The following is a 24,125-nucleotide window of genomic DNA, read 5'->3' on the forward strand; positions in this document are numbered from 1 at the left end:
CTGTGTCTAGGTGAAGTACCTTGGGCCCAGGAGGTCTGACGGGCATTCCTTGCGCTTTTGAGCCTCTGACCTGGCAGGGTCCGACGAGTTTTCCCCGACAGCACTCATCCTCAAAGCATATCACCTGTTGGAGAGAAAGTCAATATAAGCGATTCAGAAAATGCTCAAAGGACTCATTCTCTTTAGGTAGGCTTGACAAATGAACACACTTAGCTTATATTTAGACTTCACTGTAGCATTTAAAGAGGTGGACCAATACAAAAAATGTCATTATATTAAATGATCTCCTGAATAGGTTGAATAACACCACACTGTGCCAACCATTTCTGCTGCGTTTCGAGAAAGCCAGTAGATATAGGTCTGCTTAACAGTTCAAACACATGCAGTTAAACATCATAATGCAATAAATATGAGCACCTGATGATGTGCAAACAAGCCAAACAACTCTTCTGAGAGAGATTCATGTGGAATCTATCAGTCATTTAGGTACTTGTGTTTGAAATTACTCTATAAGGGATTTCTGAGGATTTTGGGGAACTGATTTTTCCTTTGGTTTGGCTGAGAATGCCTGAAAACATCTTGGCAGCTTGCATTTCAAAAACCTCAAAAATAAATTCTTATCAATTACTACGGTCTTAAAATGGCTCTTTACAAGGACTGAAAAATTTAATTACTAATTAGAGATAATTAAAAGCGAGAAGGCTTAGGGGTTGTGTTCAGAGGTCATATACTGAAGATGTGGGTTGATGCTGGAAGGCGTAAGGAGGCCTGCGAAAATGAAAATCAGAGAAAATGGAACGAAAAAGGGATTCAATTATATTGTGCGACAATGGGTGTCCCCTGAGAGCGAGTGAGAGAAAAGAGAGGGCAGAGCAATGAAAGAAAAGTGGAAGTAACACGAAAGTGAGTGGTGAGAAATAAAGAGAGAGTAAGGGGTCAGCGAGTGAGAGAACACAATGTGCCGTATACTGTACAGCACAAAAAGACTGTTGAGCATGCAAATTTTCATTTAACAAGTCCCAACAAATACAGACACAAGCGCAGCCATTTATCTTTCCAACACATCCTACAATATGTAGTTTACTTTCTATTCATATTTGTGCGCCTTATAGAACCAGGCTTGAACGAAAATGGGAAATTCCCACGAGAGAGAGAAAACTAGTACATTTCATCATCTAGTACTGTTCTCGATATGATGAAAGAAAGAGAGAAATGTGTCCCATCACAAGGGGAAAATGAAGCAATATAAATTATTGAATGAGGCTTTTTAATAATAGTGTGCACCATTAAAGGCACACATGACTGTAAAGCAACCCAAAAAATATCCAACATTAAAAAAATAGGGAATGAAATGCATAAATGTGAAACGTTACTTTGAAACGTGTCCTTTAACAATATTTTATAACATAACATATAACATAACATAACATAACATAAGTCTAAATTTGTAGATACAAAAAAGAAAGAAAACTGTGCATGCAAAGTTTGGGATCCATTAGAGGTTGTGCTGAAATGTTTTGACATAAATAGGACTGTTAATGTAATGGAAAATATTTTCAAACGGTTGTAGCATCATGGGTAAATTTGTTGAAAATTGCATTCAGCGTTCCAATAAAAACATTATATAAATAGCATTACGTGGGCTAATTATCACAATTGAAAATGGCAGGCCTATTTTAAAAAGGTGGAATTATGATAATGGTCTGTTGCAATTTAAGCATTTTCTACTCAAAAGCATTGTTAGATCATTTACTAGATTTCCATTTCTGAAGCCAAACACAGGAGTCAGGGGAAAAAAAAGCTAACTGAAAAGTACAAACTAATATATCACGTCAACAAAAAACAGCACTTCAGAGTGTTATTGAGACCTGTTGTGAATTTGGCACCAATTTAAAACACCAGGCAGTGGAGGTTAATGAAAACACCATCCATCCCCTCTCCCATCTCTCTCAGGGCTTCATCTGCAGTGTTTGAGAAGCAGGCGGAGAGACACCCGGGCCAACACATTGGGCTGCGTTCAGGCCAAACTGACGCACACACATTGCCTTACGTAATTTGCAGCCTCACTGTAGGCCGGCTGGGGGAGTCAGAGCCGGAGTGAATGGAGGGCTGGTATTGAATCCCTGCTGGATTGCAGTGCCCTACTTAAACCTAATGACAGAGAGGCCAATCAAACAGCTCTGGGGGACGAGGCCGATGCTACAGACACTGGACACCAGCTAACTAGAGTAAAACAGAGAAAGATTCTTTCAGACAGCGTTAACCTTTAGGTCTGAGAGACATTCATCAGCCGGACATCTGAATCGTAACATTACGTAAGGCCTTCTGTCAATCATGGGGCCCTTCTGTTCATCTTGATGACAAACGGCTTCTTGTGACACAGCCTAGATGGTTTTCTGTGCCCCCTTGGACAGCGGACAGACACCACTGGAATTGTGAATGTAATTAGACAATGTCACATAACCGTTAGCCTGCATTAGCATTAAATGTGTCAAAAGCACTGTTACTGGTGCCACCAATTTTCACTCACAGAGAGTTTTCTAGAGATCGCTGACAAAAGACTGAAATCAAATCGGTGCTTGTTCACATGAGTGACAATCGCATAGTGTGAATTATCTATGACTCCCACCAAAAGACTAAAATCAAATCGGTGCTTGTTCACATGAGTGACAATCGCATAGTGTGAATTATCTATGACTCCCACCAACTAAAGATTTTTGTCGACTAGTAGTAGTTTTATTACAAAATCAGAAAGTATTTGAATGGGTTAGATTAAAAGTAGACATTCCAAGCTTTCTATAGATATATTTATCACATCTGTAAGGCAAGTAGCCTATATGCTGAGTTTCAGTTCATTTCATGGAGACTGAGATGGTAGAAAGTGCATCCTATTTGTTTTATTTATCTGTTATCAGGGAAAAAAATGCAAGTGATCTCACTGGCGCCTCCATGTTATGCAGTAGCGCACTAATAGCATACACTACGCACAAACACAGATATGCGCCTAATCGCGCACATTGATCTAGGTTAACGTTAGAGCGAGCGGTTGTGTAAAGTTGCTACATGTTTCAACTTCAAATGATAAGCCATATTTGAGGTCAATGAATGATAATTGGATTTCCTGCTCGATATACTGTAATTACCTCAAGGACAAGCCGTTAAGGATCTGGTCCATCATGGACAGTTTTTGTTTTTCTGTGACTAACCGACTAATAAAGTTTTGGTCGACTAAAGCCCAAAGTATACTTCGGCTTTTATGTGTACGCGAAGGTCCACATACAACGCGCATGGCACAAATGGCCTTGTCCCAAATGGCACCCAAAACCCTCACTGTTTTCCACTGAGTTCACACTTTCGTGATGTAAGTGCGCATCAAGGGCGCATAGCGGCCGCAAAGGGAGCACCCGCGAGCACCCTTCTGAATGCTAAAATGATGACTGGGACACCCTACGGTTTTGTGGACTTAACGGACACACACACTCAGCGGCACTCAAGACCGAATGTACACATGAAGTGTGCAATTTGGGACAGGGCCAATTTCATCCCCAGAATAGTACACGCATACTGAACGTGCACTACCTGATATTTGTAACTGCATGCACTTTGTACTTGCAGGTTGCACATGCGCATTGAATTTGTTTTGCACTAATCAGTTCTTCCACAAGGTGGCAAACAGTAGAAAATTAAACTAAAGAGAAGGAACAACAACAATAAAATACCGGAAACTGCAAGAACAACAGACACCCGCATTGACTTGTGTGAGGGCCTTATGAAACAGCCGCAACTGAAGTTTAAAAGAGTACAGAGACATTTTTATCAGTCATAACTTCTGGAGAAATATGGAGCAGACACTGGACAAACATGAAACTTCCTAGAGCACATATGTCTACAGCCTACGTTTGCGCACGGCCGCACGCTATCAAATTAAGTATACTTTTTGTAAGGCTACGCGTTCGACTGCAAACATACGTTAGCGTACACGTACAAAAATGAAGTATAGCTACTTTGGGCTTAAAGGGATGGTTCACCCAAAAATGAAAATCCTGTCATTATTTATTCACCCTCAAATTGTTTCAACCCTGTACAAGTTTATTTCTTCTGCTGAACACCAAAGAAGATATTTTGAAGAAAAAAAAGTTGATGGTCCCTACTGACTTGGATAGTATTTTTTTTCCCATACTACGCAAGTCAATGGGGACCATCATTTGTTTGAACAAAATCTCTTCTTTTGAGTTCAACAGAAAAAAGAACCTCAAACAGGTTTGGAATAATTTGAGGGTGAGTAAATGATTACAGAATTGTAATTTTTGGGTGAACTATCCCTTTAATCTTCTTCTGATTAACTAACATTTAGTCGACTATTTGGGGGCCAGCCCTAGTATTATCAAAGACACAATCTGAAAGAAGAAATATTTAGCAAGCTAAATATCTGGACAACAGAGTTTTGCAGTGTGAAATGTGTTTTGACTGGAAATGACATCAGCAATGACCTACAGCCAATGAGAGAGCAAGATACAGGGCAAGAGAAATTTCAGAGAAACAGCGATCCAATGACTTTGAAAACAATGTAGTGTAAACCCAGCATTAGCGAATGCTAAAATAGAAAACTATGAGTATCTTTGCATCATGGTATGGATAATCATACAGTTTCACTCTCAAACCATATGAAACACTCATGCGTCCAGCTGTCAGGTGCACAGCTTTTCTTCATACCAAGACAACGGAGCCACTTACTATATATAACTAGCTCTCTCAGTCGTGTGACACATAATTCAATCAATTGTTAATAGCAGCTTCTCAGAGGCCGCAGGGGAATTTCACACAGTGAGGTAGGTGTTTCGGACTGAAACCACGGACAATCACCGTAATGAGAGGGGTCGAGCGTTAGACGTGGTAGCTAGTGATTACAGAGGCGTCTTTGAAATGCTATCAGCTTTTCCTGCTAACCGACACAATCCGATTGGCTGAAGAGGATTTAACACAGATGGAGGGGACCAAAGTGCAAAAGATTAAGAATACCAAATATCTGATAGAGTAGAGGCAACGCCAAGCAGTTTGCAAATCAAAGTTTGCAGGTATGGTGGTAAATCAAATTCTTTAATTAGCAATTCTTAACCAGTTTTGATACCAGTCTGGGGTACCAGTATTACAGAGCAGTGATTCAATTAAAGACATGACGACATAGCAATACTGACAAGAAATGTAAAAAATGAAATTAAAATAAAAAATATATAAAAAAATAAAATTACAATAAACTAAACCAATACAGAACAAAAACTGAAAAGTAAACAAAATAAAACAAATAAAATTGACAAAAACAAATTAAAACAAAACCAACACACTAAACTAACAAAACAAAACAAAATTAAATTAAACAAAAAAAACAAAAAGTGTCAACACTAGATTGAACTTACAGCTGTAAACGAAAACAACAAAATAACGGCCAAAAATTCTAAACTACAATAAAATTGATATAAAATAAGACTATGAACAAAAATAAATGAAACAAAAATAAAATGAAACCACATTAAATGAAGTAAAAAAAAAAATGTTTAAATAGCAGAATAAAAAATAACCTAAAACAATTTAAAACAAAACTTAAGAAAATGTAAACTACACTAAACACAAAAAAAATTAATTAAAACAAACAAACAAACAAACGTGACAACACCAGATTGGATTTACGGCCACGGATGTCAACAACAAAAATATTTGTAAGTATTTTCTCTTATATGTTTATATGCAAATTGATTTAGCTGTCCTGATTGTAAAAAGTTACATGGTTAGTTGCATACGTCCTGTTGTCTGGGATCAGACCAGCAAGCCATTTCTGGGCAATGACCCACTATTTGAGATCCACCGTCATAAATCACACTCAGAAACACCTTTTAATACTGTGCTGATAACAATTGCTTCTCGAGATCTTTGCAGATACTCTAATATGTTTATATTATCTGAAAAAGCTACACTAGTGTTCAAGTGGTCTATCTGTAGGGAGTTTTTACAGAGATGCCTACTGCCGGCAGGCTAGGAGGACAAAGTAATGAAACCACAGGCTAGAAGTGACTGACGATAAGATCTCTACTGAGTGGGCGTGCTTGAAAAGGAAAGAGGCGCTTTCTTCCTTTTCTTTTCCTCCCTCAAGTTAGAAGCAATTATGTTTTCTTAATGGGTTGTTGATCAAATTCTCTTTGATAATGCAAGTAAAAATTATGTAAAACAGAGTTAATGTACGGTACTCTGTACACTGGTGCCAGACTGCTCTTGACAGGTTTACAGTTAGCAGATGTCCCGCAAGCTGCGTGCATCACCCACATACGCTGAAGAATGAGTCAGAGATGTTCGTGTCCCCTAAGGCAGGGGGAGACAGTCAGAGGTGTCTGATATCCAGATACCCCCACACAGAACTCCATGATGACTAGTGGTATGGAGACCGGCTTGTGTTAAAACTCCCGGTGAGAGACATGTGTCTAATAAACCTCACTGCTCTAAATATATGCATGCACAGAAATTTGAGCAATCTGCTGAGAAATAAAGCCGTAGTATTGGACATCATAATAAATAATAAAAATCAGGGATGTGCTGATATTATAATTCTGTCCATCATTGATGAGACAATATTTTCATGTTATGACTGATAATCGATAAAAGCCAGATTCAAATTGTATACTATTTTGCATAAATACTACTATACTATATGCATCCTTTTAAAAGCTATAAGAGAATTAAGGCAGCACAACATTATAATATACACTATGGAAAATGGATATACATTTTTTGTTTTTTTAAAGATTAATTAAGAGTCTAATGTAAAAATGAAAGAAATTAATATGCAAAATTTGCATACAAATGTCCAATATCAACTGATACCAATAAATAAATAAATTAGGGCTGTTAAACGATTTATCGCATCAATTAAAAACGCATCTTTTACTGTTCAAACATGGGTCAAATCATGAAACCAGCTTGTTTAATATTAATGAATGATTCATAAAGGCGGGTCACAATCAGCTACTTTAGCCTAGTTAAGTTTAGCTAATTAGAGCCACACAAACAGTTCAACACGAATGTAGCATGACCAGCTTCTGGAAGCCCCTGCGCTTTAAGCAGGTCACAGCTGGTGCAGCAAACAGGGCATAGCCCACGACAGGGCCGGGGAGGCACTGATATGGAGCATTAATTATTTACAGCAGTAGGAAAGGAGAGGGCCAGTCAGTCAGGCAGACTCTGAACAGCCTGCTGCTGTTCCATGCTCAACATGAGCCGTGTCAGACCTCCACTAATCAACAGCACTGCGGAGGAACAGAGAGATAATGAGGAACACTGACACATTTCTCAAACATTCACTCCCATTAGCAGCTCTAGAGTATGTTGCAGATGATAAGTGTTAGAGGACGACCAATCAGAGGCATTTACTGGTGGGCAGAACGTTGGGGGCAGTTCTAAAATCATGCCCCGCCTCCACCCCATCTCCTTGCATTGTAATAGACCTTAGTAGGGTAGGTGGCCTAGATAATTTGATGTGAACGGAAATTAGGCTATCAATTATCCAGCCAATTAAACATTAAAAATACATCTTTTTGTCCACTGGAAATTTGTGGGAAGACGCACGTTTCTCAGCTGAACGATTGACAGCAAGGTGGATCACTGATATACGAGTATCCAGGATAAATAATAAAACTTAAATCTACTTTGAAACATGTGCCAAATTCTTAGAAATGTGGTCTTTCAATTCATATTGATAAAAAAAAAATCAAGAAATATTTAAAATCAATGACTAAAATCATGTGGTGTAAATATAAAAATATCATAAATATTTTCCTGGAGGTTATTTTTTTTTTAAGAAACGTTTTCAAATATATTTATATCAATATATTTCTAGTAGTCTTTGCAAATATGATCCATTAATTAATACACATTACATTTTTGGGCAGTCAAACTTCATGATATTTTAACAACCTGAACTTAAATTTTACTTGTCATAAAAAGCTCAAATTATAGCAGATATTTTAAGGCGACTTACTGAAAGACATGATGAGGGTTAACAGGGGCACTCTCTACAATATTATAGCGATTTTATGATTTCTGCTTTATTTCCCTGCGTGCATGGAAAAGAGCAGTGCAAACATTCATCATTTTTGAAAAAAATGTATATCCTTAAAGATTAGTTCACTTGAAAAATTTAAATGGTCAATTTAAGCTTCTTGGACTTTTTGAACGGTCAAATTGGAAGCTCATAAAGAGATTGCAAAAGAAATCCATATAAATTGAGCAGTTTAATCCAAGTCTTCTGAAGAGACACAATCGCTTTACATGATGAACAGATTTAATCTAGGCTTTTATTGACAAAAAAAACATTGATCAAATGGACATATATGGAGCACATTAATTATGGTAAACAGAAGAACAAACATGCTTGATTGACGCACAACATCCAATGAGTTTTGTTATTGTGTGTCAAGCAAGTACTGTTGCGTTGACCATATTTTATTCTTATGCAATTGGAAAGACATGAGAGTGAGTAAATGTTCATGTTTGGATGAACTGTCCCTTTAACCATCTACACTTTGGCAAACCAAACCAAGTCAACAAGAAAGTTCCAAGTCCTACACCTCATCATTTTGTACGCATTTTCTAATCTAGACAGATTTATGTAGTATATAACATTCTTCATACCATTATGTGCTCCGACTCAACTTTTTCAAGTACTACATTCTCTTGAGGAAAGACAGAGACCTCCATCTCTTTACCCCGCCTATCATTTCTTGCCATAAACAGATGTGCCAGCCTGTAACACTCAACAAAGGAAGAGGAAAAGAGAATGAGGCAGCGCAGAGAACTTCCACTCTCCAGCATCCAGAGCGCTGACAGCCTCCTGTTCTCTCCTCCAGCGATCCCATTTAAAGTCCGCAGGGATGACTCCCTACTGGAAAGCTTTGCTGCCATCAACACAACTGAGAAGAGACTCTCTATCTGGGACAGTTGGAGGGTTATAGCGAGATTTGTTTGTTTGTGATTCAACAGAACTAAAAATACCATGTTTGATCACTGACACCAAATGAACATCTAAAGACTCATGTTCGGGAGGGTTTACTCATCCAAACAGAAAAGAATCGCAGTCGATCGCTTCAGTCCCTGAAGGCAACAACAACAGGGATAAAAGTTAAACTGCAGCACCAGCATGTGGTGTGTTTCCGGTTCTGACAACCAGCATCTCAACCTGGCTTCTAAACTAGCTTGACTAAATCAAAAGTGCTGTGCGGTTCGGTTCGGTTCGGTCAGCTTCACCAGCAACATTTTTAATGGCTATGCTAGGTTATCTGTTGGACTAGTACCAAAACAGCACTAACTAGATTATTTTTTTTTTGCTTTAGAATGGTGAGTTTTAACCCCTTACATTATATTGTGGATTAATTGGACACACATTGATACTTGAGTTGTCAAAATACTGATTAATCTATAACTTTTTTACGTCAACTTTTACGCCATTTTGGAGAGTATCACATATGTAAACAACATATGCATGCGGATAAGTTGTTTACGCTTTGATCTGAATGTAAACAACGCATCCACGTACGTATGTTGCATACGGCGTTTACGTATGTGATGCTCTCCAAAATGGTGCAATAGGGTGACGCGGAGGAGACTAATTATTGAATAAAGTCGTTATTTTTGTTTTCTTTGTGCGCAAAAAGTATTCTAGTAGCTTCGTAAAATTATGGTTGAACCACTGATGTCACATGGATTATTTTAACGATGTCCTTGCTATGTTTCTGAGCCTTGATCATGTTAGGATCCTTGCCGTCTATGGGAGGGTCAGAGAGCTCTCGGAATTCATCAAAAAAATCGTAATTTGTGTTCCGAAGATAAACGAAGGTGTTACAGGTTTGGAATGACATGAGGGTGAGTAATTAATGACGAAATTTTCATTTTTGGGTGAACTATCCCTTGAATTTCGATGGGAATTGAACCCTTGTCACTGCGGAAAATATTTAGAATATTCTTTATAATTTCCATACTTTAGAAAATAGTCGATATACACAGTTGTTATCATGTTTATTTTTTGTAATGCGTGAGAGGTATTAATATTAAAGTTCACTCTTTTACTCATTTTTTCCCCATAGTGAATTGCATTAAACCCAGTTAGGGTCAATTGGACCCGCACCATAAAAAAAATAAAAAATCTTACCCATAATTTGACCCTAATACAATTTGAAAGACGACATTTGAAAGTTGAAACTCACTTTTCTAATAAACCAAATTTCTTTTAACACTGAAGATGATCAAATATTTAAAAATATTTTGAAAGGAAAGGTGACATTTTATGCTTTGAAAAGTAGCTTTAGGTAAATACTACATTCAAAGTTGACTTCTGATAAGCAGTAGAAAAACTGTTAAAAGTTTATTTAGAAAATTTTTATACAGTTTATGATACATATTATGCATTCATAACACTAAACAGCTTAAACCATTGACAGACATTCTGAGTTTAAAGCTGGGTATTATGCCAACAATGCTAACATCTGTCAAATCTGTGCTGAAACCACTGTCTACGGCTGTAATACAACATATAAATATGTGTGGAACTTTAAATGATTTGCCCCTTTCAATGACTGTTTTTTAGCTGTTGTGTATGTTTGCATAATGCATGGGCCTCATTCCATGCATCCTCCATACAGCACTGGAGTATACTAAAATTTAGATGAACATGAAATATGATTTTAGCTATAGCTGACAGAGGGAAAAAAAATGACCTTAAAACCGGGTCATGGCGATTCACTGTATGTGACACACTACATAGGCATGCTGGACAACAGGTGTGATGGCAAACAATGCTAATATTATTTTGCACTTACTAAAAAGGAGTTCACAACCAGGCTAATTATCCTGAAGCCTAATTTTTTTCTTGCACACACACAAAAACTGACACATCCCTCATGATCTTGTGTAAGCACAGGCGTTCCTTGTTGGTGTAAACTTATCATTAGACGCATTGACATGACTACATCACAAGTCTCACAAACCGACATGCCAAAACCTCCTTGTTACAGATTTAATGTCTACTTGTTTGGGCCTGGAGTTCATGAGATCATCAAGTCATGCCTGGATCACATTAACCTGGACATTCTGTTGCTCCGATGATGAGTGTATACAGATATACCTATAGATATATTCTTGTATGTACCATCTTTGCAAAGTGGAGTAAACCTGTTTGGATTTACCTCACCACAAACCTGAGCAGAACTGCTTTTTAGAAGCGAGGAAATGCATACATACACCCACACAAGTAATGATTCAAAAAATCAGTTGACTTTGCCCCACTGATGAAGTTGTCAGAGAGCCCTTGGTGTGCAGTATGCATCCGCTGATGGGTTGGATATCAGTGGAAGAGACAGCACTTGCCTGACAGGAGACTGACAGTCTGGGTTCTTCTGTTGCAGAGACGACAACGCTGGAATTGAAAAGAAGAACTAAAAATCTCCAGACCTTACGGATTTTGAGGGCAGCAAGTACAGCACTCCACAGATCATTAGTATGAACTGTTCGTGTTCAGATCTCAAGCTGTGATTCTCCAGCTTAAGTTTGAACTGAACTAAGGCTCTGAATTCAAAGGGACAATCTTGAGATTTGATGGGCTAAAGACAAAGAAGAGTGTCCAGACAAGGGAAAGAAACAATCCTTTAAAATCTAGTTTAAAACACATACTGAGTATATGGAAGTGTAATGTTTGTATTCATGTTGGTTTTGAAAAACAATTTCTCAAAAAAAGTTTAAATGCAAAAACTGTCATGTGGTGTAACCAAGTTAAGACTAATAACATTTTCCTTACAGCTGGAATACATGTGAGTGCATTATACTTTTCAAAAAAAGTTTTAAAATATGTCAAAATAAAATGGTTTTATTTTAATGTCATGAACTATTATTTTATAAATATCAATAATTTTTTTGTGAGTTGCACCACATGACATATCGCAACATAATTGCCATAAAAGGATTCTAGTTTTAAAAGGACACAATTACCGGTCTTTTATTTGACAAAGTTTTTCAAATATCTAATGTTTCAAAATATATAAACATAAAAAATAAAGTTACAAATATAACATTCATAAAAATTAAAATAAACATTAACTCTTTCCCCGCCATTGACGAGTTAGCTCATCTTTTAGAAGAAAACACTTCCCCGCCAAAGACACTCGGGGGCGCTATTACACATCTTCTGAACGAGTACAAAACCTCCCGAACAAAAACGTGAACAGGACGGAGAAACTAGCGATCTCTTATGTAAACAGATGCATATGAAAAATAATGCGATCATCAGCAATAGACAGCATTTAAATGAAATGATGAGTAAAATGTTGATTCAGGAAGTGGTATACGTCTGTGCAAGCTTTGGAGGTATTGATGGAAGCGATTTACTGGATTTATGCTTTGATAATCATACTGAATATTATCCAGATGTAGTTTTTGATAAAAATGTGATTTTCTCACCTTTTTGCTCAAAATAATGAATTTTTTATGAAACCTACCTATATTCAAGTGTTGATAAAAAAAGATTGCTTTAAGCTAGAATAAAACAGATTTTTTTTGTTTAAAAGTAGAGGCTCTGATCCATATTCAAATATTCATACAGCAAAATATACTGGAGGCCATAACATTTTTGTGAAAATCATAACAATCGCTGGCGGTGGCTAGCAACTTTTTCAAAAATGCTGGCGGGGAAAGAGTTAATATAAAAAATAAACAATATTAATAAAAAATATAAACATCACTATTTTATTCTAGAAATGATAACACAAATGATAAGACAAAACTTCCAAACTACGTATGATTATGATATTTATTTGATACTATATGAGGACAGTTGTATCAACTAATAGCCCCCCCCCCACCCCCACACAAAACTGTAAATTAAACAAATATCCTTATATTGTTTATTCAATTAATTCCAGAAGAAGTTAATAATACCATTTATAAAAACCAGATATTTATATTAATACCAGAAGTTTTGGCTAAAAGCCTTCTTCAGTATCAATAAAACAAATAAAAATTAAACATTTTGAAAAAAAAAATTAATATGGATTTTAATTCTAATTTTAATTCATTATAGAATAAGTGTACTTGTTAAACTGTCATCTTAAAATGCAGAAGATACACTATAGTCTTGAGCCTCCAGCTCCAACTGTGGGACGGGATACTGTGGAAGGTTAACACTGCGCCTACCAAAAGACAGAGCGCTAAACTTGCCAAACAAAGCCCAACAGATATCTCAAGAGAGCAGCAGAGGAGGGAGACTCAATCCATCATTCTCCTGAAGTAGACAAAGAGGCAGCTTGCACCAAAGCTTCATGTGCCATCCCTGTAATCTTGTGGCTTGAAAAGCTCAGAGGGATCAAGACTGGTGACACACCCTGTGCTTGTAGGGCCCTCGAAAATGGCGAGGGCACAGCTATTGCATTGGTCCAGGGGTCTTTGAAGGGTTTGCATAATGACTAGCCTTGCCGTAAAGAACAATGTCCTTACTTGACCCTCCTATATGGACGTTATTCAAACCGAAGGGAACTGCATCATAATCATATGTTAAACCCCACCACGTAAATCCAACCTTTGCGCTCATCTGATGGCACCGAGCCCGAATCCAACTCGAAGGTGAAATTACTTATATATCTGGGTGGGGGGTGGTGGTTCGCAAAGCCAAAATACACAAGAGTCTGTGGAGCTGTTGCGAGCAACCCACAGCTATTACCCAACATTACTGATTACAGTGTGGAGAGATCCCTAAGGCCGATGAGGATCGTGGTTATGCAGAACAGATGGGCCTTTATTAGCAGCGAGTGTCTGAGGGAGATTTGCAGGAGATTTTGTGTTTACAGCATCTTCAGTTGACGATAATGAGCCTGAAGACGAAACATCAGCGAGTGAGAACGAGCAGAGACAGGAAGTGAAGGAAATGAAACAATCAGTGCTGTTGGAGAATATGTGAAAGACTTGAAAACAGTCTAGCAAGGAAACGCAAAAAAACAAGCGGCGGATGAGAAGGGGGGTGGGGATAGCAACAAGCTTATGACTGAGATAGAGAGAGAGCAAGAGAGGAGGAAGAGGAGGAGGAGGGGAGATCGACATTTTCTCCTCCCTAGAGCCGCAGGCCTGGTCTCCAGCCACTGTCCCAGATGGCTTGACTGAGAGAGGGAGAGATGTTCCTGCCACTCATAAGCTCTACAATTACTGAGAAAGTAATGGTCTTAAAGTACCAGCATCAAGCATGCCCAAAAAGCCAACGTCCATTTACCGAAGCTGATCATATTCATGAATCTTTTAAACTGACAGCCACTTCAAGTTGCCACAGGGAGAGCACTGTATAATAAAACACATTAAGCGGCAAATGGCGGATCTGGAGCAGCTCATGGGCACGGGACACTCGCGGCTGGATGCGAATGGATTTCCCTTATCTGTCCATCAGAAGTGTACTGTTTGCTCTAGCATTGAGCCCGTCGGTACATTTCGAAACACTGGGTTAACTGTATTCCCATAACTGAAAGTGTAATGGAGAGTGGGTTTAATCTCTGATGTGTATTGATGGGTTTTGGGTTACAAGAGGCACACATGCAGTGAGAAAAATCTATAAACTTCTCTAGTGTATGCTAGGTGGGAGGGTCCACATTGTGCAGCTGACAAACCAAGCTCGGAAGATTAGATCGCCGACAATCTTAAATACCACCTCCGGGTTTTGTCGAAAAATTCTGAACTTGTGCCCCAGCCTCTCGGTATTAATTAAAAGAAAGAGTTTATGGAACAAGGGTATTGTAAACAGCTACCTCACATTGATGTTCTAATACAACAACTTAGCGTACACTAAATAATATTGAACATTAGTTGCGCAATATGTCTTTGCCACATCCAGAAAGCTAGCTGTAGTTTTTAGAGGTTTCTGTAAACACAAATGTCTACCAGTCCAAACTAGTTCAGGAAAGCACAGGTGCTGCAGGGATGACACATTTCTGTAAGCCAACCTGGAAGTTAGCATGACCCTGGATCCCTCAACAAAAATGCAGTAAGATTTTTCCATTGGCTTTGGGTTATTATAGAAAAGAGGCTCTTTGACCAAAGGGTTTATGATTCTTACATGTTCATCAAGATAATCTTCACAAATTTTGAAGCCTAAATACAGTCAGCAGAAATAAATAGCGAAAGTTATAAATTAACTACACCCCAGTCTTCAATGTCCATCACACAGAGTTGCTGACAACTCTTTCTATCTCAATTTAAAATATATAATTTGGAAAGTTTGAGTTAGTTTGCAAGAGCGCGAGTTTAAACGCAACAAGGCTGTAAAATCAGACAGTGAGTAGATGAGTTTTCCTGTACAGCGTAGTGACATTCATTGTCCCTGACAACCTTTGTAGTCCCATTTCGCCAGTTTTTAGCAACTGCCTTTTTCATGATGTTGAATATTATAGAATAGATAAAGTTTTAACCACAAACTTTATTTTTAGGCATATTTCAGCCACAAAAGTGCTAACTTGTTTCAGTACATTAGGACTCACTCCTGCAGGACAAAACAACACAAAAACCGGACTAATTTTGATAAAAAAATATCCAATATGACTGCTAAGGCATACTGCATAAGAAAGCACTCTCAATAACATTAGGGCTTTAGCATTAGCATTAACTGTCTACTGTTTGTTTGTTTTTTGAGGTTAACTACTGTAATGGTGCAGCAACAGTTTGAAAATAATCTTGCAGAGCAAGTTATACCTTATAAACATGGTTACAGCTAATTACCTGAATAATAACAACACATCCAGTTTAATAGCACAGACTTTTGATGCTAATTCTATCACCTTACCCTGTTGAAAAAAAAGCATATGCTGGTTAGGTATGTTTTGATGCTGGGATGCTGGTTTAAGCTGGTCCTTTGCTGGTTTATGCTGGTCATGTGCTGGCAAAGGACCAGCATAAACCAGCAAAGGACCAGCTTAAACCAGCATCCCAGCATTAAAACATACCTAACCAGCATATGCTGTTTTTTTCAACAGGGTATTCATGAATAAGATTTATTCTGGTCACAGTAACACAAGAATGCAAATAATGTACTATGGGCTACATGCCTAAAATCTACATATACATTTAACTTTATCAATATATACAAGACAGACAGCTCAAATATGTATTTGTGGGATTTAAATACAATGTGCACATAGTTTAAGCGATGCACAGTTAACTGTTTAAGGCTCATTATTATGTGATCTTAATATCTAAATAAACTATATGTTCCTTTAAGGGCTATAGATGAGTGGATGACATGGTTGATATGATTCTTTAGGGGCTTAATGAAAAGTAACATAGTCTGTAACATAGTTTGGTTAAAATTTCTCAATGGTAGTGTAAAAAACACCTTTTTTTTACCCTGTCAAAAACAGCTCTTTTCAGAGCAAGCCGTTTTGTAGCATTTTCCTTTAAATGTTAATGAGCTATGCTGACCCCGCCCCTCTCTTCTGAGCCACACTCTGAGGGACTGTTTACTTTAGCTGAATTCATTGTGAAACTTGCTAATTAGCACATTATTAGGAAAGGTTTTGCAAAGATTTATTAAAAAAACCTTATACTCACTTCTCCTGTAGGCGAAGCTGGATCACGAATGATTCACGTGAACTAGGGGTGGAACGGTTCAACTTACTCACGGTTCGGTTGTTATCATGGTTTTAGAGTCACGGTTTCGGTATGGTTCGGTACGTGCTATGTTTAGGCAAAAACTATACTGGTCAAATAAAAATAAAGAAAATAAGAATAATCTATCTAACTACAAGCAACAGCACAAATAAATACAACAGTATACAAATACAATAAACAGTGATTTTCAGGGTTTTTTAAGGTAGGTATAACATTAGTTTTTAGGTACAGAAATTGAATAAAGTAATGAAATGTAAAACATCATTGCATATTTGACTGTATATATTAAAGATGAATCTTTATTAAAGTTACAAAAGCTATTCAATCAAGAGCAATGAGTGATTTCTTCGTTGTTGCGGTTTGATTAATATTAAGAAAGTGCTGTCTCTAAGAGAATGCACTGATCCAGTACGTTCAGCCGGCTATGTCTGCTATAGGATACTTACCAAGACGGGCATTTTGACATAATTTTTGTGTGAATTTGTCCATTTAAACACAATACTTCAGAGAGAGCTTAATATTTGCGCGCGTTCTGAGGCGTGGGTTTGCGTGCCCTCTGGCTCTTAAATGTTTAAACAGGCAAAGCTTAAATGAGTTTAGCTTAAACACAGATATCATCGTGTGCTGTTCAGGTCTCACCTGTGATGACGGAATAAATGCTCATATTCCAGCATATGGCATTCGCATTGAACAAGAGTGAATGGTTTGTCCATGTTTTTTTTCATCGCTGTTGTTGTAATTAGGGATGTAACGATTACCGGTTTGATGATAAATCGTGATAAAATAACCCACGGTTAGTATTACCGTTTCTTATTAAAATTTTCACTATAACCGTATTCGATTACCACGATTTGAACAACTGAGGATAAATAAATACTGTCCAGCACAGGGCTCCAGAATGCGACCAAATGGGCGCATTTTGCGAAAAAAATTTCCGCCCGTGCAACTAAATTTTGTGTGCGGTTACACTTGCGCGACCACCACATTGGTTAACTCATAAGCGCTGCCATATCTGTTGCATGTGAGAAACATCAAACGGCAAACGAAACCGCACTACTCGTTTGAACCGCGCAGCGCTTATAGAGTGTAGAGACTGGTTTATACTCGCGGAGTCAGCACGAACATGAAGGTGCGTGCAGCAAAAATTATGCAAATATTGAGGAAAGGATGGATGGTTTTCATGCTAAAGTAAAGTAAAAGACCGCTTCTTAAACCAAAGGTGAACATGTTGGTATTCTTGTGGGGGAAAAAAACATGCAAGCACTGTCACCAATAGCAAGTTTAGTTTTACTTTTCTTTTTGTTTTCATTTTGAAAAGCTTGTTATCTTTGCTGTTTACCCTGACGTTACGCTATGTAAGCTCTCTTTTTAATTTATTTGATTCCTCAGTGTTTGCTAAACGATCTGTAATTTATTAGTCGGTATACAATACAGCATGTGGTGTATGCCATGCCTCATCTTATTCGTTTTTGTTAATAAACGTTTTGTAAGCTAGTTTGTCATTGTATCTTACTGTTTTATTGTTGTTATGCTTTTTAATTAAGAATAACAATGAATTCATCTTTTGTTTTAGTCTTAAAAAGTGAAATATGTATAGATGTATGTAAGCAAATCAGACAATTATCTTTTCTTGTAAAACATGACACCAAGATCGCGAATTCGAAAGTGAAAGCACCCGAAGCCCGGCTTATAACATGATGGGAAAATCCCGTTCACAAAATTTAAGTCACAAATAATACTGATGAAAAAGATGGGGTTGAATGTTAACCACTTTCGTTTTCATATAACTATAAACTATGATAAAAGTTCATCAGCATGCATTGATTAATCCTTAAAAATAAAAATATTGCGACCAAATCATGTGCTGGTGTGACCAACTGAGAAAGTTAGTCGCAAAAGAGCGACCAGTGGGAAGAATGAGTCTGGAGACCTGAAGCATAAAACACAGTTTTATTACATTAGATATTTGACATTTACATTAAATATTTGAACATGCTATTAGATAAACTGTTGTCAGTCATGTTGTCATTTAAAATCCATTGGCAATGTTATTGTTTTAGTTATGCAAACAAAAACTCATTTTATTTGTTGTTTGTTGATTTTAAATGTAAAACTTGGTGAAATTATTTGTGTGTCAGTACTTTTTGAACATTTCCAGCACATTTTAACAATACCGTGATAATACTGATAACCGTGATTATTCTGGTCACTATAATCGTGATTAGAAATTTTCATACCGTTACATCCCTAGTTGTAATGTATTGGGAAGCCAGAATGCGCATCCATCAACAGAAACATATTAGCTGAACCCTGTTTGTTTTACATGTTATTTATAGCAAACCATATTACAGATGCGTTGTCAGATTTACGTTGAACCCCGGTTCTAGCACGTGCCGAACCGTGTGTAGAGAACCGTATGGTTTGATTTTTTTCCACGAACCGTTCCACCCCTAGCACGAACATAGACGCATTTATGTAGATCGAGGGCACATTCTCATAAAGGGGTCATATGATGCGATTTCAAGTTTTCCTTTCTCTTTTATTTGCTATTGACGGTTCAAATGCGGAGTTTTGCGCACAGTGGAGTCAGCTGTCTTAACCGTGGCTTGTGTACTGCACACATACCAGCTTCATCACTGTGTCTGTCACGCGACTCTGTTCCTCTTTCAGGCTCTGTCTTTACACTTATTTTGAAAGATGAAGCTCGCGATTATGGTAAGGGGCGTTACATTTCCAACGAGTGCTTGCGGTGTTCGGCCAATCACAATGCACTGGGTCAGCTGGCCAATCAGAGCAGACTGCGCTTGTCGGAAGGAGGGACTTTGTAGAAAACGAAGCGTTTGAGAGAGGCGGGGGATAGAGGACCTACAATAATGTACAGTATTTGAAAAATAATGTGTTTTTTGAACATTAAAGCATGTCAACATATTCTGTTACACCAAATACACAAAATAATGATCTTTAAAAAAAGCATCATATGACCCCTTTAAAACACAAAAGTAATCCACTGCGTCTTCAGCGGCTCAGATGCCGGGAGTAAATGACGACTGCCATGTTCATTATTACATCTAACAACAGAACACCTCAATCGCTTAGGAGTCATTCTTGTCTACATCTGCTCCGGCGGGGAAACAATGGTGGACTGATGACAGCTCACTTAGGGCGGGTCTAAGGTAAGACACCAGTCCAGTCTGTGCTGAAACACAACTGTCAATCAAACTATAGTGGGCGGGGCCTGTTTTTGTGACGTCACACAGACAGGCATCTGAGATCGGCTCGATTTGAGAAAGGGGTAAAGATTTTAGTATATTAAAAAAAACACTGGGTGGAATTTTATCATTATAGGGTGGTTGTGTACACACACTGCCAACACACATTTCAGTTCAAACAACTTGTAAAAGTGCTATGACCCCTTTAATATATAAGATATAGAGTGTCTTTGCAAGATATGGACAGCGCTGAGGAGTTGACACCGCATGCAACACTCTGCATAACCTGACACATGGGCTGAAATGTATATACAAAAAACAAGTCACTTGAAAATCTTTCATGATTATTACAATCATCTGGATGCAATGATTGTGCACTTGAAATTCCAATTATATATTGCCAGCCAAATTTTAAATCAAATGCCACATTGTATTTCTCTTTTTGGTGCAGTAATGTGTTATGTGAATCACAAAACCTGCTCAGAGCACATCTTGAGAAATGTGAGCATAATAGACACTTCTGATGGGCCCTAATTAGGGCTGTGACAGTCGCCGTGACAACCGCGCCACCACGGTTGTTCATCACCACCGGCAATAATGCACGTGATGTCACGCACTATATAACAAGCATAATACGAAGCTTTGGATATAAGTGTAATAACAGTAACAGCTGCAAATTGTTTTATTTAGACTATAAGTCTATGGTAATTCACAAATTACCTCAAAAGACTGGCAGGTTTGAGCGCATGAAAATACAGTTTATTCTGCATTCAGCAAATTAATTTTGTGTTGGGCGATGCACCTTGTTGAGAAACCAAATACTACATTGCCGATCTGGAGCCGTCTCCATTCATGTCACCCATCCGTGTTTGTACAAGTGTCTTCAAGTTCCTATGATCGCAAACGCCTGGCTGGTCAGGTTTGGTGAGGCTTTCTTCAAACTGGTCAAATACAAATGAGACCGCGATAAATGGAAGATGTTAACAAGAAATGTGGCAACGGTTCCTATTTCAAAGAGAGCGCATGCAGACGAGGAGTTAATGCACCCCCTTGCTTGGTGGCGGAACAGTGAATTGTGTCTACACCGGACGCAACACCGCCGCGTCGCAACAGGTAGAGTCCCCATCTACACAGGGCATTTGAACTTTGTGTCAGTTCATCATAAATAGGACGAGGCAGATTACTGTCGGGGATTTGTCATGTCGTGTCGCGCCGCATCCAGTGTAGACCGCATCACTGATTATAATGGGTTCATAGTATTTTGTCGTGTCGCGCCGCTCGACGCCGGTAAACATTTTTATACATAAATTATATATATATATATAAATAATATTAATTGTATATATATATATATATATATATATATATATATATATATATATATATATAGCCTATAATAACACCGCGCCACCAACGGTAGTTGGTCCATTACCACTGCGGTGGTAAAAATCAGCCACCGTCACAGCCCTAGCCCTAATATGAACACATACAGTCTGCGGTGGTTTGTAATAAAAACGTAATAGCAAGTATATATGACTGTTACATGTTCTCACACGAAGTTAATCACACAAAAATAGTGTATGCGGTTCATCACCTCCAGATGAGAGAATGACAGATATATATTTAAAAAAAAACTATTCACCAATATACACTCATTAAAAAGACCGTTATGATAACATAATTCTCAGATTTTTAAAGTATTCAAAAAAATGACCAAAATTGACCAAAAAATATATTTTAATATTTCAAATATTATTATTCTACATTTACAGTAGCCTTAATTTTACAGCATTAACGTCATTATACGCTTCCAAGTTCAGTATGCATATTAATCTTGTAATATACGTGACAAGAGCAAAACAGACAATTAAACTGTTAATCTCAATTAATTGGATGACAATTAACAGTCATCTGAAATTTCACGCCCTACTCGCTTGCATCAAAATGAAGCACTTTGGCTTTGGTTTTTCTTAGGTGTACGCAACGGTCAGTTCATGGAGGAGGGGAGGAGAGAGAGCCGTGTGCAAACAGCTTATCCTCACTGTCATCTGCTCCTAATGACAGCTGACAAACTACTAATGCAAATCCCATCTGAGCGGCTACAGTTGCCCCACCCCCAGCTTCCCTTGCCCTCCCCCTACAGGAAAATCCAGCCCCAACAACCCCTCCCTCCCCACTACATACACAGAGAATGATCAATGCTCGAAAATTCCTCCTCTCTGACGGTCCGCTCAAAGCGAGCGCTCTTCTTTTAAACCAAGACAATACCCTGCTCTTCAGTCACATGACAGCAGAGAGCAATGGTTCAAGCAGAGCAGGTGGTGACTGTGGCATTCACATGCAGCCAAACACATGCTCACTTGCGGCTGCTATTCTGAGTGCCACTTACTAGAGTTGTACAATCAAACTACTGATTTAATCTGTGAATGTACATATACATACATACATACAGTATCTCACAGAAGTGAGTACACCCCACACATTTTTGTAAATATTTTATTATATCTTTTCATGTGACAACACTGAAGAAATGACACTTTGCTACAATGTAAAGTAGTGGGTGTACAGCTTGTATAACAGCGTAAATTTGCTGTCCCCTCAAAATAACTCAGCACACAGCCATTAATGTCTAAACCGCTGGCCACAAAAGTGAGTACACCCCTAAGAGAAAAAATTTCCAAATTGGGCCCAATTAGCCATTTTAGCTCCCCGGTGTCATGTGACTCATTAGTGTTACAAGGGCTCAGGTGTGAATGGGGAGCAGGTATGTTAAATTTGGTGTTATCGCTCTCGCTGTCTCATACTGGTCACTGGAAGTTCAACATGGCACCTCATGGCAAAGAACTCTCTGAGGATCTGAAAAAAAGAATTGTTGCTCTACATAAAGATGGCGTAGGCTATAAGAAGATTGCCAAGACCCTGAAACTGAGCTGCAGCACGGTGGCCAAGACCATACAGCGGTTTAACAGGACAGGTTCCACTCAGAACAGGCCTCACCATGGTCGACCAAAGAAGTTGAGTGCACGTGCTCAGCGTCATATCCAGAGGTCGTGTTTGGGAAATAGACGCATGAGTGCTGCCAGCATTGCTGCAGAGGTTGAAGGGGTGGGGGGTCAGCCTGTCAGTGCTCAGACCATACGCCCGCACGCTGCATCAAATTGGTCTGCATGGCTGTCGTCCCAGAATGAAGCCTCTTCTAAAGATGATGCACAAGAAAGCCCGCAAACAGTTTGCTGAAGACAATCAGACTAAGGACATGGATAACTGGAACCATGTCCTGTGGTCTGATGAGACCAAGATAAACTTATTTGCTTATCTGTAACTCTGAAAACCTTGTTGTTTGTAAACTATTGGCATGTTTAACAAGATTACAGCTTTAATATGAATGAATATGAACATGAATATGAATGAACAAATTTTATACATACAGTACAAGTTGTATATTTTAGTTTTTTGTTCAATTGTAAATAATTATTTTCATTATTAAGAGGTTTGCACAAGAGTTAACTGTAAACTGTGCAAACATTCAACTTTGCTAAAATTAAATGTCTTGCTTTGGTCTACACTGGAAGTGTTCCATTAAATCTGCTAAACTATAATTACTAAAACTAAAACTGAAACTAAAATATATAAAAACTAAATGGAAATGTGTTCACAAAACAAAAACTAAACTAAAAACTAACAAAACCATTAATGAAACTAACTAAAAGTAAACTGAAATTATAGGAAATTTGAAAACGATATTAAAATAAAAACTAACAAAAAAATTCAAAACTATAATATTTGGTTCAAAATAGTTCAATTTTTGCCGCTGCGCTCTGTGACGTTTACCCACGCGGCCAATAGAAACGGGGCATCCAAACGAAGCTCCTTCGCAAGCCTTCGACCTGAGAGTTTCATGCACCCACAGCCTCTTCTTCCTTGCTGCTCTCTTTCTTCTTCTTCTTACTAGCAGGGCTAGTGCTATCGCTCGCTTCTTGGCACGGGACAGATATATATTTTGCTGCTGACTGAAAAGTTGGAACAACAAATGACTAGACTTATAGAACTCCCGGAAAAAGTTTTGAAAACTCTGCCTACTTTGCTCCTGCCCATTTAAGCGCAAATTGCTTTGTATCTGAAGTGCTGCACTGAACCCAGCGGCATGCGCAGCGCTTTCCGCGTCCTGTGTGAAAGGCCCATAACACGTTATTGGTTTCACGCTTCAGGCACACCCCTAACCCCACCCGCTATATAATTATATATATA

At 38.2% G+C, this 24,125-nt stretch overlaps 1 long non-coding RNA gene across 2 annotated transcripts in view; it reads right to left on the reverse strand.

The window, feature by feature from the left end:
- Positions 1-25: 25 nt before the first annotated feature.
- The window catches only part of LOC107589929 (uncharacterized), a 60,156-nt gene continuing 36,056 nt past the window's right edge, over positions 26-24,125 (reverse strand). For both annotated transcript variants that reach the window (XR_001609722.1, XR_001609721.1), the window contains exon 3: positions 26-124. This is a non-coding gene — a long non-coding RNA (uncharacterized lncRNA). The remainder of the gene's footprint in view (positions 125-24,125) is intronic.

This window comes from Sinocyclocheilus grahami, unplaced genomic scaffold, assembly GCF_001515645.1.
Source record: "Sinocyclocheilus grahami isolate Dianchi unplaced genomic scaffold, SAMN03320097.WGS_v1.1 scaffold122.1, whole genome shotgun sequence".
Classification (NCBI taxonomy): domain Eukaryota; kingdom Metazoa; phylum Chordata; class Actinopteri; order Cypriniformes; family Cyprinidae; genus Sinocyclocheilus; species Sinocyclocheilus grahami.